The sequence below is a fragment of the Xiphias gladius genome, unplaced genomic scaffold (assembly GCF_016859285.1).
Source record: "Xiphias gladius isolate SHS-SW01 ecotype Sanya breed wild unplaced genomic scaffold, ASM1685928v1 HiC_scaffold_884, whole genome shotgun sequence".
In the NCBI taxonomy this organism is placed as follows: Eukaryota; Metazoa; Chordata; class Actinopteri; order Istiophoriformes; family Xiphiidae; genus Xiphias; species Xiphias gladius.
Genome location: NW_024402612.1, coordinates 27,628 through 47,535, shown reverse-complemented (window position 1 = coordinate 47,535; position 19,908 = coordinate 27,628). Strand labels below are relative to the sequence as shown.

General features: G+C 42.6%; 1 long non-coding RNA gene across 1 annotated transcript; it reads right to left on the bottom strand.

Annotated features, from left to right (window-relative positions):
- Window positions 1-4,720: 4,720 nt before the first annotated feature.
- On the bottom strand, window positions 4,721-6,563 carry LOC120787946. The gene is made up of 3 exons (XR_005707134.1): window positions 6,499-6,563; window positions 6,241-6,380; window positions 4,721-5,168 (listed from the first exon to the last, which is right to left on the bottom strand). It is a non-coding gene; the product is annotated as an uncharacterized LOC120787946 (long non-coding RNA).
- Window positions 6,564-19,908: the final 13,345 nt, after the last annotated feature.

Genomic DNA, 19,908 nt, shown 5'->3' with positions numbered 1-19,908 from the left:
ATGCTTCTTGCCCCTTTTTAAAGAACTTACCCATTGCCCCCATAGCCTTGGTCCGTTTTCCTCTTTTCTTCTTCTGTGAGGGCCTCTTAACCAAGCTTGTTCCTGGACACTGATCTACAACGGTAACAGACAAACATTAGCATCCGTTACGTGAGTTAGTGAAATCTCAGGTATGATGGCATGATGTCTATTTAAATGCTGACTGTAAAATGTGACTACCCAAATCTGACAGTTGGCCGCTAACACGTAAATTTCAGAGGTCAAAAAGTGGGTAAAGTATGAAAAAAAACCAGCGGTTTACTTTGCCAAATGAAGGTGCTTCTGTACATTTCGTAATAGACATTAACTCACCATCTATATCTGTACTCCCATCCTCCCCACAGGGATCAGGACTCTTTTTGGGGGAGAAGAGCTCAGAACGCCCAACTGAAAAACGAGAGCAAACAAAAAGTGTGTACGAAAGGAAGACATACTGAAAGCATAAAACTGTATCTGCAGAGAGGCCTATAATTATCGATACATTAGAGTTTTCGCCAGCAGGTATCCACCGATTGATGCCACGAAATGTGGGGTTTTTTTTCAAACATGTAGAACGTTTGTTGCTTTGTGTTTGACGAGCGATAAAATAATTCAGGAGCACCTACTGACAAAGGAAAAACCAAATTAAAGTGTCTTAGTAAGATGTTGGGGCCAACCACGAGCCCACAGAAAAACTTCAGTGCGCCTTGCCATTGTATCCACAAGTCTCTGGAAGTCTACTGCAGGGGTGAACACCATTCTTTCACAAGACATTCCCTCATTTGGTGTTTTGATGATGGTGGTGGAGAGCGCTGTCTAATGCGTCAGTAAAAAAACTCACATAGGTGTTCGATTGGGTATCGATCCAGTGGCAGCGAAGGCCACAGCATATGAGTCACATCATCTCATCAAACCTTTCAGTGACTCTTCGTGTCCTGACTGGAGGCATCTGCAGTTGGCTGCTAACACGTAAATTTCAGAGGACAAAACTGTACGCAGCAGCAGCGTCTCCTTGAACATTACAAGACAGTTCGTCCTCACAAGTGGGTCAACATGGGAAAATAATTCAACTGCCATAAAAATGGACACTAATTATTTACTCAAAATTGTAAAAATCTCTACTGAAACGAAAGAACGGAATCGTGACAAGTACTGTAATTCAAACTCTTGACAGTAAAGTAGTACTCTACTTGTTCTTTAACTGATAGATTAAAGTATGAAAAACAACCAGCAGGTTCTTTTGCCAAAAGGCAGGAGTTTCTGTACATTTCGTAATAAACATTAACTCACCATCTATATCTGTACTCCCATCCTCATCACAGGGATCAGGACTCTTTTTGGGGGAGAAGAGCTCAGAACGCCCAACTGAAAAACGAGAACAAAAGAAAAACTGTGTACGAAAGGAAGACATACTGAAAGCATAAATCTGTATCTGCTGAGAGGCCTATATTTATTGATACATGAGAGTTTTCGCCAGCATGTATCTACTGATACCTGCCATGAAATGTGGGGGTTGTTCAAATGTGTAGAACGTTTGTTGATTTGTGTTTGACGAGCGATAAAATAATTCAGGAGCACCTACTGACAAAGGAAAAACCAACATAAAGCGTCTTAGTAAGGTGTTGGGGCCACCACGAGCCCCCAGAAAAGCTTCAGTGCGCCTTGCCATTGTATCTACAAGTCTCTGGAAGTCTACTGCAGGGATGAACACCATTCTTTCACAAGACATTCCCTCATTTGGTGTTTTGATGATGGTGGTGGAGAGCGCTTTCTAACGCGTCAGTCCAAAATCTCCCATGGGTGTTCAACTGGGTATCGATCCAGTGGCTGCGAAGGCCACAGCATATGATTCACATCATCTCATCAAACCATTCAGTGACTCTTCGTGTCCTGACTGGAGGCATCTGCAGTTGGCTGCTAACACGTAAATTTCAGAGGACAAAACTGTACGCAGCAGCAGCGTCTCCTTGAACATTACAAGACAGTTCATCCTCACAAATGGGTCAACATGGGAAAATAAATCAACTGCCATAAAAATGGACACTAATTGTTTACTCAAACTTGTAAAAATCTCTAATGAAAGTAAAGAACTGAATCGTGGCAAGTACTGTAATTAAAACTCTTGAGAGTAAAGTAGTAGTAGTAGTACTCTACTTTTTTTTTAACTGATAGATTAAAGTATTAAAAACAACCAGCAGGTTCCTTTGCCAAAAGGCAAGAGCTCCTGTACATTTGGTAATAAACATTAACTCACCATCTATATCTGCACTCCCATCCTCACCACAGGGATCAGGACTCTTTTTGGGGGGGGGGAGCTCAGAACGCCCAACTGAAAAACGAGAGCAAACAAGGAGTATGTACGATAGGAAGACATACTATGCCATTTTTACAACATTTTTACCTTCTACATAAAAGCGATAAAAATGATCATAACATTATTGTAATAATTGTAATAACATTATTAATAACAATACTTACTCATACATCTCTTTGCTTAATGCAATATGTAGACTAGACTAGACTATTTGGTTATTCAATTTCTGTTTTCATAATCATTGTAACAATTTGTTTGATAGTTACTCAAAAGGTGAGTAAACACTGAATTAGATGTTTGCTCTTAAATTGCCATTATCCAACTTATCCAATAAAAAAAGGCCACGGAGTGGCCCGGTAGCCAAGTGGTTAGGGCACATACCACATGGGTGCAAATCCCCGGAGCAGCAAGTCCCCGTTCAATCTACTGGCTGGACCGTATGCTGCATGTCATTCCTCTACTCTAATTCCCCAAATTATCTGTTTCTCTCCACTACCTCTATAAAATAAGAGCATAAAGTAATTGAGGAAACAACGTTTCTCTGGCTTGTGAATTGGTTCTATATAAATAAAACTGAAATTTAATTGAATTGCTTCCAGATGACACATTTTTTTTCATCAAGATCCTAGAGATGTGGCACCCAGTCCATTCCACTTGGCCCCCCTTTCAAATGGTGTACAAACCAAATTTGATACCTGCATCTGCATGGGAAAATCATCAAAAGCTCAATTCCAAGTCTCCTTCCAGGTACCGGGACCCAAGTAGCAAATGTCAAAGACCCGCCACATATGTGGGAGAGAAAAAAACGTAACGACAAACCTATTCCGCCGGCATGGGAATGGGTCTGATTTGCGCTGCCACGCATGTTCTGGAGTAGTGATTTTTCAGGTGATGCTTCGATCCCGCCGCTGACTTTTGAAGTTGGGTGTAAATTTGTGGCGTCGTAGCTTTTCATAAATGGGAGCTACGAAAATGAGCAAACACACATTTTGGAAAGGCCAACGTCAGTACTGTCAGACTGCGGGGCTCGATTGTGCCCCCTTGTGGTATTTTTCCTGAAATTTTTCAGCAAGGTCCTAGAGACTTGAGACCAAGTCCACTCTGCTCAGCCCCCTGTAAAATACATACACCAAATTTGGTGCCTATAGCTGTACGGGAACATGATCAGCTCCTTCCAGGTCCCAGAACCCATGCAGCAAATGTCAAAGACCCACCACATGTATGGGACAGAAAAACCTTCACGACAAACTTCTTCCACTGTGGCCTGGAATTCGCTCCCACACATGATCTGGATTCATGATTATTTAGGTGAACCTTTCATCCCACCTCTGACTTTTGAACTTTGGTGCAACTTTGCAGCATCATTGTATCTCATAGAATAAAGCTACAGTCGTGACACAAACGATTTTGGAAAGGCCACAATGAGTGATGTGGTGCTTTTTGCGCATTCTTGTGTTTTTTTCTTAAATTTTTCAGTATTTTTTGTTTCGCAGTGCTAAAAGAGTTATGTCTATTATTGGAAAAGTTTACCCTTTGGAAAAAGTTAATAAATTCTCACCTACGACCAAGATCATAAATGAGAATTTGGAAGTATTTTGTGCTCCGGTAACTCCTCACAAGGAGCACCTCGAGTGATGGGACCATGTTTGACTGAAAGCTCTCTAGAGTGACTTTAGGAATAAGTTTGACTCTTAAGAACTCAACACAAGGAGCAGATACAAACATTGAACATAAGAACATTTATGTCCTTGAGCATTTCACAGCATTAAAATTTGCCGTGTTTACAATGAAATAAAATCAAATAAATATATATAGAAATAAATAAAATCAAATAAAAAATAGAAATTTTAAATAATCCATGAAATAAATATATTAAACCTATGATAAATATTTTAAATATAATATAAAACAAAACAGAAAAGTAAATGATAAAATAATTACAAAAATGTTTATATATAATATTTCATAATTGTATTTTATATTTAATCATATATATATATAAGATGCTTCATACATTATATTTTACAATATATTTCATTTCATGATTAAATAATTTTCACTCTGTAGTTTGTAATATATAAATGTTACGTTTGATCTATATACATCTATAATCGTTTAAAAAATACGATAAAGAAAACATAAAATAAAAACATCTGTACACAGCTGTTATAACAATATAATTAACAAAATTGAAGGACTTTATTTGGAAATACATTAATGGAACACTATTATTCTTAGTTGGGGGACAGCTCATCAGGTGGCGCTGGCACAGACCCAGAGGTCAGCTCGGCCGAGGCGCTGGTACACAGTTGGGGATCGGCTCGGACGAGGCGCTGGCACGCACCGGAGGTCTGCGTGGCCGAGGCGCTATATCTGAGGATCGGCTCGAGTGGTGGCGCTGACATGTCAAGAGGTCAGAATATTAAGTCAAAGGAAGCCTAATCCCCATACTATTTCAGCCCTGTTTGGCCATACAATGTTCTAGAGAGTTGCAACCCCCTTCTGGCTGAGAGAGAGCGTCCTACCAAATATGTCTGTCAAATTTTGTCATAATTCTGGGTCACCAGAAAGTGCCCCAAAATTAACACTGAATTTCAAAAGTCAACCTGCTTCAAGTTCCAAATTTCAATCTATTTAACAAGCGTAATAAATTGAAAACAACTTGCAGACTTGAGATAAAGCTACTACACACAAGTTTCAAAAGGTTCACTACACATTTTGAAGAGTTTTCATCAAAATTTTAGAGAGCTCATGAAAGTCACTCACCATGCGGTCAACACTGCTGGCCATCTACCCACTTCCTACTTCCTGTGACACAGGAAGTCCAACTTTAGCTCTGTATACATACATTATACAATAGCTTGAAAACCGGAAGTTCAGTTTTTTGTCTTACAAGTTTCAGTTTATTGGCATTATTGTTTCCTCTTACCTCCCCAAAAAAACCTTATTAATAACAAATGCATACAATAACATACTTATTCATACATCTCTTTGCTTCATACAACATACAACTAGACTATGAAACATTACAGAGTTAGGTCCACAAGAGCGCCACCTGGATGGGGCTGACACACGTGACAGATCTGTTTGAGAGCTTTCCATAGATGCCTTCAGTGTGGCTCTATGACCAAGTATGAGAAAGTTTCCTATTTGCCCATCCCCCAATCTGCCAGCCTTCCAAGTGTTTGCCAGCCAGAAGTGTGTTTCAGTGTGTCAAGCCAAAATTTATCACACTTTCAAAGGTGAGTTAGGCAGGCATGCGCAACATATGTCATTGAGCTTGTCAAGGAGTGGCTATGGTGAAATTTTGAAGACATACATTTGGTCCAACATTTGGGCCAGTGCGTGTACGAGGCCGATGTGTGTGTTTGAGCATCTCGAGTCCTTTCGGGGACGCTTATCCCCATGTCGCTAGCTACTTCTGTCGGCGTTAGGTCCAGAAGGACACCACCTGGCGGGGTCCACGGACCTCCTCAAGAGCTTTCCATGGGCGTTTGTCTCATGCCTCGTAGCGCTTTTCTCGCTCAGATATGATGCCAGTCAAGCCCTTCCAAATGTTCATCTGTGGCGATTCCAGTTTTCCCAATATTTCTCTATTACCATTGTAATTTCTAAAGGTTTGAGTGCAGTGTCACGTCCGTCAGCTGCTTTCAAGGCGCCCGTGCTCAGCAAATCTCGGAGCTACAAGAGGTTATGAATTGTATGGCATTTGTGAAAACAAAAGATGTTTGAGCCCTTAACGGGCTCTTTGCCCTGACATTCGCCACTCTGGACTGGTGTAGTATCCAATTTCTTCAAAATGATTCCTACAACCCAACTCTACGCCTTCATCCTGAACTTTGCCCCTTAAACAAGTAATAATTCTGCGCTGGACGCATGGCAAATTACCTTTACACGTTTGAACCTACCTCAGCAACAAGACTCCAGTTGGATATGGGACACACTCCAGGGCTTGATCAACCTCGGCAGGGCCTTCCTCAGGTGAGGGTGTTTTGTGATAATGGCCAAAACACTCCATGATCCTTGGGTCCACTACTAGTGATGTGTCCTAAAATTTAAACAACAAAAAGATAGAAACTCTAAAAACCCTCCCACTCTTGTAATTAATCACGACTTCCAAATGTACATTAGAGTTCCATTGCCCATCGTTAGGGAATCTGACTTACCTTTCCTCTCCTCACCTCTCCTTTGGGGCTGTACACAGTATGCGGAACCCAAAGTGACATGCACCGCCCGTGCCTTGCCTTTGTCTCTCGACTCCAAACCATGTAGTTGTTGAACTGCTTTGGGAGAGCCACTGTTTTAGTTTCCTATTCCTACCACTAAACCCTAACCCTCCCTAACCCCTAATCCTAACCCCTAACTCCTAACCTCTAACCTTAACCCTCCAACTTTGAGCAACAACCCGACCTGGAATATAAATTGAGGAAGAAGAATGGCCAAAGTGCTTCACACAGCTGTCTCACGATCTCCCGGGGCTGTAATTAGTATTTTTAAACCCAATTACCCTTCTTCAGCATGTGGACAAATATATAGCAAAAAATTAGTATTCTAAGAGGTATCTCACTTACTTCCTGGATGGGGGGAACACAAGAACACAGCATCACGGGTGAGTCTGAAATTCAATTTTTTTTTTGCCTTTTTTTTGGGTAACTGTACAGGAAACATAAAATCCTTAAAATTAAAATCAACAACTTTCTGTCTTTAGTTGTTTCGTTAAACGTACCGCTGATTTCATGAGCTGCTTGATTTGTAATTTCACATTCTTTAAATCTGATTGTGTGTGTGTGTGTGTGTGTGTGTGTGCACGCCTGTCTCCGGTTACCATGGTGATGATGTTTTCACATGGCACCATTTCCGAATGACAAATCAGTAAACAGTTGGATGCTTCATTCAAACTGATCATCACATTTTAAATAAAACTGATTCCAGTCATTAATTGAGTCCAACCTCTTAAACTCCCAGTTAAAGTATCCCTACACGTTTCTTTAAAGTTAAAAAAAAAAAACTTTTTCCACACAGTCTGACAGTAACAGAAATGTCTTCTGGCTCTGTTAATGCAGTGACCTCATCAAGCATAAGTTTCTTTATATACAACAATACTGTTTTCTTTCCTTATACGATGTGAATGGACTCTTAACTGAGAGCCAATAATAATGCTCAGATTTCTCAGCTGTGGTGCAAAACGTGTTGATATTTACTTAACTGTGAACTTGGTTTCTCTTTTAAAAACATATGCAGGTCCTGACTCAGCTGGAAGATGTTTTCACATCCTCACACAGATTTCGGGTACATTTTAATAGCAGTAAACAGGCTCAGATCATCAACAGTTGTACAGAGTTGTCTGTTTTCTGCACAGAGACTAACACAGTCTGCTGAATTAACATAAGAACCTTAGAGGAACTAGAAATGAGCCTTGTGGGACTCCATCTGGAGTCTTACACAGACGGATGGAGCTTACACAGGCCCCCTTCTGCACCTTATATTAAACAAATGAAATATCTATATTTATCCATATTTTTATCATTTAAAAAATGAATAATAGACAAACAAAATTACAATTGATTGATTGATTAGAAGGAGCAGACCAGTTTGGATCAATTTTGACTCCGACGTGTTCCTGCAGGTGGAGCTCGCGAGAAATTCATAAAACTTCAGGTGTTAGGAGGTGCGAGGTGTGAATAGTTAAAAGACTGTTACCGTGGTGAATGAGCGTGCTCAGTAGCATCCTCAGACCCTGTTTTGAGTATCTGTGAACGGGGTGAACACTGACTCCATCCTCCCCCCAGTAACAACCAGGCATCGGAATGACTCCTGGCTCTGCCCACTTCAACCGCGTGTACTTTACTGACCGCAGAAGCCCCGCCCACCTCTGCATAAGACACGCCTCCTGGAAGAATCACCTGCAAACAAGAACTCAGGGCATATTAAAAACTAGAATACCTGATTCTGAACCCGAAATCCAAGGCTAAACCCTGAAACGGACATCTGAAGAAATGAACACTTACTGTCTTCGCTTCTTCCTCAGTTTTCAAAACTGAAACCAGTCCTCACACAGAGAGGAGAACACACTTACAGAGTCAGGTTTACCTTCAGTACATGGACCAGGTGAGTCTGCAGACTCCCCTCATCGTCAGCAGCACAGATCAGCTGATCGCTCGATGTGACCATCTCAAATTGATGAGCCGGTCTGAACATACAGGAACACAAGAAGAGGAAGAGGTCATTGAAGTACAAGTAGAAATGTTAGTAGTGTTGGTAGAATGAACAAGAAATCCACTGAGCACAGATGCAGAGAAAAACGCTACATGCTCTCACTGATACTATCACACTTTTTACACTGTGTTACTGATCTTAAGGCATCATAAAGCATCGATGACAACCCTTCATAATCTGTTCAAACAAGAACTGAAAAAGGAAAAAAAACCTGAAAGTAATGGACAAAAAAAACAAAAAAAATCATCCCCGCTGAAATGCAATTTAAAGTTTTAACTATTTGTCATCTGTTGATTAATGTTCTTTTGCTATATCAAATCATTTACAGTTTTTCTCCTGCGTCTAACAAGCTGCAGTGACAGACGGGCCTCCACCAGAGGGACCTGATGATGTGGTCGGCACCAGACCTATATACAAGTGAACTGTATCCAAAGGGAAAAAATAATCCAAAACTATTCATGAAATTTCAAAAAAACGGAAAAAAACTGTAACTTAAAAAAAGTAACTTACCATGATAATTTTCTCTTCTACGATCCACGAAAAACATTGAAAACTTTCCTCTAACGATCTATTTAAAAACACCAAAAACTATTTACAAAACGAAAACAAAAGGAAAAGGAAACTTACCATGATGAACATTCCTCTAATGATCCATGTAAAAACTAATTTGTCAAAAACTATGTACAAAATCAAACAAAAGGCAGCTTGCCCTCCCGATGTAATCGTATATTCCTCTCAGGGTTTGTCCCGGCCTCCTCCCTCCTTCCACCCTCCTGATGACGTGGTCCTCACCTGGAATATATACAGTGAACTAGACTACATACGGTGAACTACAGACAACAAACAATTTACCCTCCTGACAAAATCTGAATCCCACATTTCAACAGTTACGATGAAAGTAACTAACAGCAAGAGCAGAGGGATCAATGAGAGAAAACAATAACATTCAGGGACGTGAAATAGAACTACTAACAAGCACTTGGGATGAACAAAAGCAATCAAGACACAAGATCAAATGATTAAAGGACGAATGCATGTGGTAAGTTTCCTTTTTCTTTTTTGTTTGATCGAGTAAATAGTTGTTTATTTTTTTTAATAGATCAGAGCATTCAGTCGTCTCTGCATGAGCACAAAACAGGCAGCAAAGGAAGGAGGTTATTGGCTCTGCACATTCAGCAACTATGATGAGCAAGTTACAGGAGACGGTTTAGAGGAATAATTATAATGACCAAACAGCACAGAATTTTTCTATATAAATGAAGTTTGAAATGTGTCGAGTGCATGTTTTGAAATGGCTAGTGTGTTTTTACCATCAGGGCGATGCAGCTGCAGTGGACAGTGTGGTCCTCTCCTGGGAGGCTGTGAACCTGTTGTGCCTGCAGGGTGAACACAGAACGGTTAGTGTTGACCATCAGATGTGCTAAATGTCACGAAGACACTAAAGGTTATAATCCCTGAGTCAGCTGTGAATCAAGAAGAGAGTCTCACGGTGGAGAGAGGGTGTCCCGGTTCACCACAAACAGCTGGATAGGTGTTCTGGTTCTTAGGTGCACGGTGACCACGTTCCGGATGGTGTCGTAGTCCCCCACAACCAGGGTGCAGCGGGTCAGGAGGCAGACCATCGCCCTCTCGCTGCCAGGAGGACGGACACGCAGCCCTACGAACAGTGCCTCCACCAGCCGCTCAGGTGAACAAGCCAATTTAAAGAATTACCGTGATAATGATTTGCTGATTCAAATTCTGCTTTGAGGAAGTTTTTGTGTTAGTAAAGGCAACATGGATGTGTGCCATTCAGCTGATTTACTGCGCTAAATCACCCAGTTTCAATCAGATGCCACCTGTTTCTTCCTTTGCCAGCCAGTAACTGTCGCCAACGTCAGTTACTCTGCGCTATCAGAGGCCTCAGCGGCAGGTGTTTCGCCGCGTCACGTTAATCGTGCTGAGGTGCAGCCTCAGTCGTTATCTAGCCGTGTATAAGGGCAGCGCCAGCGTTGTCTTTTCCTTTTCATGTAGTCGGTACAGGGAGAGGGAGCAGGTGGTACGACGCGTAGCCTTGTGAGTGTTTCATGAATCGGTGCTTGCGTTACTTTATCCGATTGTGTGTAAAACAGGATAAATCTTAAATTTCCTTTTCTGTGATTCACAGCATCTTCTCGTCCTCCGCCGGCATCACCTGTGGTACGAAGAGCTCCTCCTGCTGCTGCTGCTGCTGCTGCTCTCAGACCGGCTGCTCCTCCTCCTACTTTGAGAAATTCGATCTGTTAATCCCAAACTTCACAGAGCTGATGACGGTGAAAAGCAACAGATTCTATTAGGGGAGAGACATCAGCAGACTTAGCTGCACAATATGTGATTGCATGTCACAAACCGACGGACACATAATTTAAACATCACTGCATGTGACCAGAATTATCTTTATTTAATTTTGTTCAAACTTCTCAACTGAGTATTTGCTGCTTTGTCAGTTGGACAAAATAAATGACATTCCGACATTTTATATAACAAATTAACGGAGAAAATATTTATCTGATAAATGGATGCTGAAAATAAATGTTAGTTGCAGCATTAAATAAGTCTTACTGTTATGTTCTGAAACACTACCGAAACAGTACTGCACAAACCAAACGGCGGTAAACAGGATTAAAACGTAGCAACTATTGGCTGAACCAGACAATATTAACTAGAACACAGCGGTACATTGAAGATCTTCAGTGGTAAAGCTGCTTTGAAGCAGACCTGTGGCTCAAAGAGACAATTGTCTTGCACACAAAGTTCTTAACATCTTTCCAGGATCTTTTATCCAAGGCTTTCTCTTCTTTTACACATTGCATGCAGGGTTCTTTTCCAGGAACTTGGCGCTCTTTAATAAACTATGCCAAGTGTTTCTTTACCGCACTCCTCTCTACTTCACTCCACGGCCTCTTCGCCTTCACTATGGTTCGCTCTACAAATGAAAGAGAAGACAATGTAGATTTTGTAACCTTAAATACATAAAGCTCAGTGTAGATTTCTTGACTCCTATTGTGGTTTTGCTTTAAGATCCAGTACAGTTGAGACAAGTACAGCCACACACAGTTCTTTCTACACTACTCAACATTAGCATCCGTTACGTGAGTCAGTGAAATCTCAGGTATGATGGCATGATGTCTATTTAAATGCTGACTGTAAAATGTGACTACCCAAATCTGACAGTTGGCCGCTAACACGTAAATTTCAGAGGTCAAAAAGTGGGTAAAGTATGAAAAACAACCAGCGGTTTACTTTGCCAAAGGAGGGTACATTTCGTAATAGACATTAACTCACCATCTATATCTGCACTCCCATCCTCACCACAGGGATCAGGACTCTTTTTGGGTGAGAAGAGCTCAGAACGCCCAACTGAAAAACGAGAGCAAACAAAAACTGTGTACGAAAGGAAGACATACTGAAAGCATAAATCTGTATCTGCAGAGAGGCCTATAATTATTGATACATGAGAGTTTTCGCCAGCATGTATCTACTGATACCTGCCATGAAATGTGGGGGTTGTTCAAATGTGTAGAACGTTTGTTGATTTGTGTTTGACGAGCGATAAAATAATTCAGGAGCACCTACTGACAAAGGAAAAACCAACATAAAGCGTCTTAGTAAGGTGTTGGGGCCACCACGAGCCCCCAGAAAAGCTTCAGTGCGCCTTGCCATTGTATCTACAAGTCTCTGGAAGTCTACTGCAGGGATGAACACCATTCATTCACAAGACATTCCCTCATTTGGTGTTTTGATGATGGTGGTGGAGAGCGCTGTCTAATGCGACAGTCCAAAATCTCCCATAGGTGTTCAACTGGGTTGAGATCCAGTGGCAGCGAAGGCCACAGCATATGATTCACATCATCTCATCAAACCATTCAGTGACTCTTCGTGTCCTGACTGGAGGCATCTGCAGTTGGCTGCTAACACGTAAATTTCAGAGGACAAAACTGTACGCAGCAGCAGCGTCTCCTTGAACATTACAAGACAGTTCGTCCTCACAAATGGGTCAACATGGGAAAATAATTCAACTGCCATAAAAATGGACACTAATTATTTACTCAAAATTGTAAAAATCTCTAATGAAAGTAAAGAACTGAATCGTGGCAAGTACTGTAATTAAAACTCTTGACAGTAAAGTAGTACTCTACTTGTTTTTTAACTGATAGATTAAAGTATTAAAAACATCCAGCAGGTTCCTTTGCCAAAAGGCAGGAGTTTCTGTACATTTCGTAATAAACATTAACTCACCATCTATATCTGCACTCCCATCCTCACCACAGGGATCAGGACTCTTTTTGGGGGGGGGGAGCTCAGAACGCCCAACTGAAAAACGAGAGCAAACAAGGAGTATGTACGATAGGAAGACATACTGAAAGCATAAAACTGTATCTGCAGAGAGGCCTATAATTATTGATACGCGAGAGTTTTCGCCAGCATGTATCTACTGATACCTGCCATGAAAAGTGGGGGTTGTTCAAACGTGTAAAACGTTTGTTGATTTGTGTTTGACGAGCGATAAAATAATTCAGGAGCACCTACTGACAAAGGAAAAACCAACATAAAGCGTCTTAGTAAGGTGTTGGGGCCACCACGAGCCCCCAGAAAAGCTTCAGTGCGCCTTGCCATTGTATCTACAAGTCTCTGGAAGTCTACTGCAGGGATGAACACCATTCATTCAAAAGACATTCCCTCATTTGGTGTTTTGATGATGGTGGTGGAGAGCGCTGTCTAATGCGACAGTCCAAAATCTCCCATGGGTGTTCAACTGGGTTGAGATCCGGTGGCTGAGAAGGCCACAGCATATGATTCACATCATCTCATCAAACCATTCAGTGACTCTTCGTGTCCTGACTGGAGGCATCTGCAGTTGGCTGCTAACACGTAAATTTCAGAGGACAAAACTGTACGCAGCAGCAGCGTCTCCTTGAACATTACAAGACAGTTCATCCTCACAAGTGGGTCAACATGGGAAAATAAATCAACTGCCATAAAAAAGGACACTAATTGTTTACTCAAAATTGTAAAAATCTCTACTGAAACAAAAGAACGGAATCGTGACAAGTACTGTAATTAAAACTCTTGACAGTAAAGTAGTACTCTACTTGTTTTTTAACTGATAGATTAAAGTATTAAAAACAACCAGCAGGTTCCTTTGCCAAAAGGCAGGAGTTTCTGTACATTTCGTAATAAACATTAACTCACCATCTATATCTGCACTCCCATCCTCACCACAGGGATCAGGACTCTTTTTGGGGGGGGGGAGCTCAGAACGCCCAACTGAAAAACGAGAGCAAACAAAAACTGTGTACGAAAGGAAGACATACTGAAAGCATAAAACTGTATCTGCAGAGAGGCCTATAATTATTGATACGCGAGAGTTTTCCCCAACAGGTATCTACTGATACCTGCCATGAAATGTGTGGGTTGTCCAAACGTGTAAAACGTTTGTTGATTTTCGTTTAAACGGCGATAAAAAAATTCAGGAGCACCTACTGACAAAGGAAAAACCAACATAAAGCGTCTTAGTAAGGTGTTGGGGCCACCACGAGCCCCCAGAAAAACTTCAGTGCGCCTTGCCATTGTATCTACAAGTCTCTGGAAGTCTACTGCAGGGGTGAACACCATTCTTCCAAAAGACATTCCCTCATTTGGTGTTTTGATGATGGTGGTGGAGAGCGCTTTCTAACGTGTCAGTCCAAAATCTCCCATGGGTGTTCAACTGGGTTGAGATCCGGTGGCTGCGAAGGCCACAGCATATGATTCACATCATCTCATCAAACCATTCAGTGACTCTTCGTGTCCTGACTGGAGGCATCTGCAGTTGGCTGCTAACACGTAAATTTCAGAGGGCAAAACTGTACGCAGCAGCAGCGTCTCCTTGAACATTACAAGACAGTTCATCCTCACAAATGGGTCAACATGGGAAAATAATTCAACTGCCATAAAAATGGACACTAATTATTTACTCAAAATTGTAAAAATCTCTACTGAAATTAAAGAACTGAATCGTGGCAAGTACTGTAATTAAAACTCTTGAGAGTAAAGTAGTACTCTACTTGTTTTTTAACTGATAGATTAAATTATTAAAAACATCCAGCAGGTTCCTTTGCCAAAAGGCAGGAGTTTCTGTACATTTCGTAATAAACATTAACTCACCATCTATATCTGCACTCCCATCCTCACCACAGGGATCAGGACTCTTTTTGGGTGAGAAGAGCTCAGAACGCCCAACTGAAAAACGAGAGCAAACAAGGAGTATGTACGAAAGGAAGACATACTGAAAGCATGAATCTGTATCTGCAGAGAGGCCTATAATTATCGATATGCGAGAGTTTTCGCCAGTAGGTATCCACTGATTGCTGCCATGAAATGTGGGGGTTGTTCAAACGTGTAGAGCGTTTGTTGCTTTGTGTTTGACGAGCGATAAAATAATTCAGGAGCACCTACTGACAGAAAGCGTCTAATGGTAGCTTTGAAGTACAGTGAGGTAGATTAGTATTTGGACAGTGACACAATATTTGTAATTTGGCCTCTGAACACCACCTCAATGGATTTGAAACAAAGCAATAGAGGATGCGATTGAAGCGCTACTGTTGCGTCAGTATCCCCCTGCTTTGTGAGGGGGATACTGATGATTTCTCAGAGCCAACACAGTTTTGGTGAGGGGGAATTCATCTCGTTTCGTCCATCTGTTTTCCAAGGGTTTTTTTTGCCTTCTTCTCGGCCCGGTCATCATCACTCGAGTCTGTCCAATCAGGACCTCCACTGCTCCTTTAAGACAGAACCCAATTTCGACCGCCTTTGAAGGTTTTTCCGGTCTCATTTTTGCCTGGACTTAAGTCTTTAGGCCTCTCAGCTACACTGACAACAAGTTGAAATTTTGACGGTGCACGTAAATCCTCCAGGGCCCCTCGCAGTCTTGTCCCAATGTTTCGCAACCAACATGAAGCTGCCAAGCGCCCTGACTCTTTGTGCAACGTACTGGGGCCTAGACTTCACACGGCCATGTTTTGCATACAGTGAATCTCCATATCTGCAAATCAAGGACACGTCATCTGGTTGCATGTTGTTGTTGCTACTCTGGCATCCGCCGGAGGAAGTCGTTATTTGAAAGCAGGCGTGCAGCACGACCTTGTACTTTTCCCCGTCTTTTTTCTTTTGTCTTCTCTCACGCACGACGTTTTACTTTTGCATGAGGACTGAACTTACAGCATCTGCTCCACAAAACCCTTTTTAGCAAACATTCCTTTTTCAGAGGGCTGCTTCCATGTCACCAGTTGTCCCCTGCCTTGTTCCAGGATTTTGCTACTGTGCTTGAAATCGACTTTATTTCGCAGTTGATCCAAAAGGAAAGCCGAGGGCTTATGCTCCATCCTTGTTCTCCATACGCTTTATCTGCAAATGCCTCGCCATCTTCAAGTTCGAGTGGCCAAAGCAGAGGCAATGATGTCTTTTGTACCGTACTCTTTTGTCGTCTTATCTCTTTGTGCACGTTTTTAACGGTCGCAGTTAAATTCAACTCACCTTTTTTGTTCCTCTTTCGTTCTTTATTTTGTCTTTTCCCATAAGGTGTTGGGTTTTTGTGTTTTCGAGCGGTACACTTGCCTTTTCGCTTAGCTTCATCTTCCCTGGACAATTTCTCAGCTTTGCCCGGGCTTTTCAAATCTTCCTCGTCACCGGACGATGATGCATCCTGACGTGGACTGGACTCTGGGTCCGATCCCGTACGGCTGAACAGTTCAGACACGGAGGAATCGCACTCTGCCTCATCAAGGACAAAGTCCCCCTGTAAGTATAAAGCATAACCATGAGAAAGTCGTCAATTTCACCATGCTTAGCATCATGACTGTCATCAGTTTCATATTGAAAACGTGAGATTAAAATATCCTTTGGAAAATCTCAAAATGATTTGTTTGGAAAAGGCCGATGTCAAGATGTTTTGATTACTCATTCATGCTGAAAAACAGTTTTATCACAGTCAGAAGACAAACGTCAGTGAACACCATCAACCCTTGTACAATGGGTTTTAAGATCTACAAATAAGCTACATAAATACACACACACATATATATATATATATATATATATATTTAGCCTTCTATTTAGAGTTAGTTGTAATTCATCTAGCACACTGAAACTGCTCTATAGTTGTATTAATTTGGACGTACGGATAAGACCCATGAAACTGTCCCCTAAAATGTGTCACCACAGAGTTGACTTGGCACCTCTATCGTATAAAACTTGAGCCGTCCATCTTGTGTTTCTTAGGTCCCCGCCGTAACGTAGCCGAACTTACAGCATCTCATCTGCTCACCGAGCGACAAGTCATGAGGTCGATCCTTTTAACTTGCAGTCGGGCACAGTTTTTTGATCCCGCGTTGGTTACTTGGACATTACCGTCATCCGTGACGTTGCGTATGAGCGGTGATGGTTTCTGTGTGCTGAGGGTTTTCCAGAAAAGAGTCATAGGAGCCTAATAGTAGAGCTAGGAATCTGAGCCTGGTGTCAGTCAACCTCAAAGGAATAGTTGCCACATTGATCACTTATGAGTATGAACTTATCTGCTTTCACGGTGTCACATTGCAACTTAAAACTCCTCTTTCCACGCTGAATTATAACTACTAGCAACTAGTCTAGTGAAGAGTCTACACAAGGATAGTGAAGATTTCATGAAGGCACCTACCGGTCTCGGCCTCGCAGCCATCACTTCCCGGACCTAACACCAAAGATAAGATGGACAACGTATTTCATGATATCGTTTGAATAATTCAAACCAAGTAATTCCATTCACGGGCAGAAAGTAGCGGTGTGTTATACGTTATACGTTTTAGTACTACATTCATCTTCTCGTGACACGAAGACATTTCAAATCTTAATTTCATACCACGTTTAAAACTGAATGTATCAATGACAAATTCAAAAGCCGATCACCTTTTGGTTTGAGTCTTAGCTCTGCCATTAAATTTTACATTAGAGGTGTTTCTCTTCCTCTATTATTATTTACTCATTTCTTTCTATGTATTTTTTCTGTATTCATTTCTTTATCGACGTCCTCTCTGTTCCATGAGGTACTAGGAGTCGACTCTCGTCTTCTGGTAAGTGGAATTCATCATCTGCAGATGGTCTCAAGCATACGGAGATCAAAGGTCACACGGCCATGAGCAAAGAGCGCAACACTTAGTAAGCGTTTCTACACTTTAGCGAGTACGGAAGGGAACCGTAGCAATTGTTCCATCGCAGCTGCGGGGAGGAAGGCCATGCCCCGGCATCGTTTTACCACCGAAGGCCAGTGCTTTCTGCAGATGAGAGTAGTATTCACATTTTTCCACGGCGCTCCCTGCATCCATCAGCAGGGCGGAATGCTAGGCGCCTTTGTGCATCGGACTTTACGCCAGAACAGTAGCTTTATCCGGTAACTTTGTGAAACTCATTGCGGGCAAAACTTAAATACCGTATTGGCCTGAGTAAGAGGAGCCTGTACAAATGGCCCGACATCCATCTAACGGTAGCTGCTACGTGTTCAGTTTACAAACAAGCCACGAGAGACTCTTCTGCGTTTACTGCAGTGACTTCTCTAAAGTGTAGCTCAGGTGTCTTCAAAGCGCCGTTTAGCTTAAGCATTTTAGTCGCAGCTAAAGATGCGGTAGACCGCGATAGCGCCAAAATTCAACAAACGCGCCTGATAAAATGATGCTGCGCAAACAGCACCGACTGCTACCTGCGCAGAAAGGCTTCGGGCAAACCGTCTTAGTCGTCCCGGTCTTCCCGTAAATCTCTCCAGGTCGCTGTCGGGACCGCTCCCTGTAGCTCCTGACTGCACGCTGCCCTTACTGAACTGCCCCTTGAGGCGGCGGCAGCGCAGGTGCGGGGGGAGTGCCCCTCTCCTCGATGGGCCGTCAATTAAGGCTGAGCTGAGGGCAGGGAGGGGACACCACAGTGTTCTCCAACTCTTAACCCTCTCTTGACTGTGGAAAACGAAAGACCGGTCCCATTTGTCGCTTAACGTTCAAGTCCCTCTCTTGAGAGCAAAGTCGAACCATATACACAGTATGCAAATCAGTGAAAGTAGCAGTATCACAGTACGAAGACACTCGGTCGTTGCAGCTGGCAAAGGTGGAGCTATCGTTGGCAACTTTACATACTCCTTGGTGAGTGAAAGTCTCCTTTCAACTTGTGGTCATCGACCGTGACTTACTTGCTGATCGGTGAGGAACTACGGTAAGCAAATGAATGTAGTGGAGTAAAAACGTTCCCTCCTTAAATGTAGTGGAGTGTGAAAGGCTACTTTTATGTGTTTTTACATATTATCTCCTTAGGAGACTAAAAGAAAGTGGCTTGTGGTGCTTATTACACTCAGGTGCTGGTACTAAACCGAGGTGTTATTCTGCAAGGAATGCACCCAAACACATATGGTTGTCTATATGTGACAAACGACCCCTTATATGGAGGCGGCAGGACTGTCCTTGGGTGCTGTCCTGTGTCTCGTCTTTTTCTACCTCTTTTCCTACAGATAAGTCCTTAAGTGGGGAGAGTCGATCATGTCCAGAGGCAAATCTCCCTACGAGGGAGGCACGTACCTGAGGAGTGAATAAGAAGATGACCCTGCCGACGATGTTATTTGCAATGTTTAAACCTGGTATCTGCTGGACCGGGGAGAGAATAGACACTCAGACTTGGTGAACTGATGTGGACGCCGTATGCTTGTCAGGGATGCACAGTCTGGTCCAGAGCTCCGTGAGCAACCTCAATCTTTAAGACACGGCCGTATTTTAATAAATAGATGTGGATTTAAGTTTTTGCGTCCTGCATACTTCACTAAACGAATGCGCGAGTCCTGATGTTTTGAAGCATGGACTCAACAAGCGTAAGGATAGAACAGCAGTACATTACAAACATGCATAGATATCGACATAGCCATGCACTCGGAGAAGAGTGCTTCGACGTACCGCGTATTGCTGCTGTACTTGAAAATACAATCTGCTCTCCTCAGGTAACCTATTCATCAGTTAACGCTCATCGCAAATAAAATGCACGTCGACAGAATGTACAGCTTCACTCTCAGCAGCTACGGGGCAGGCATACAGTACAGTTATATAGCGGGTGTGATGTTCAGGGGCCTTCAGGGGGCCTCGTGTTGCGACTCCACCTGTACGTACGGTTAACTGCGGCGTGACTTGGGACAGCCGGTCACCGACCTCTTTGGTTCGGGGGGGAATTGTCAGTGTCCTGCCTGGTGTTCCTGGCTAGGCAAGGGAATGGGACAGGCCGGCAGGCCTCGGCCTCTCACTGTCCGCGGTAGCCGCTCGGCCCCCCTGCGTGGCCACGTCACGCAACGTGGCTGCAGTGCAGCC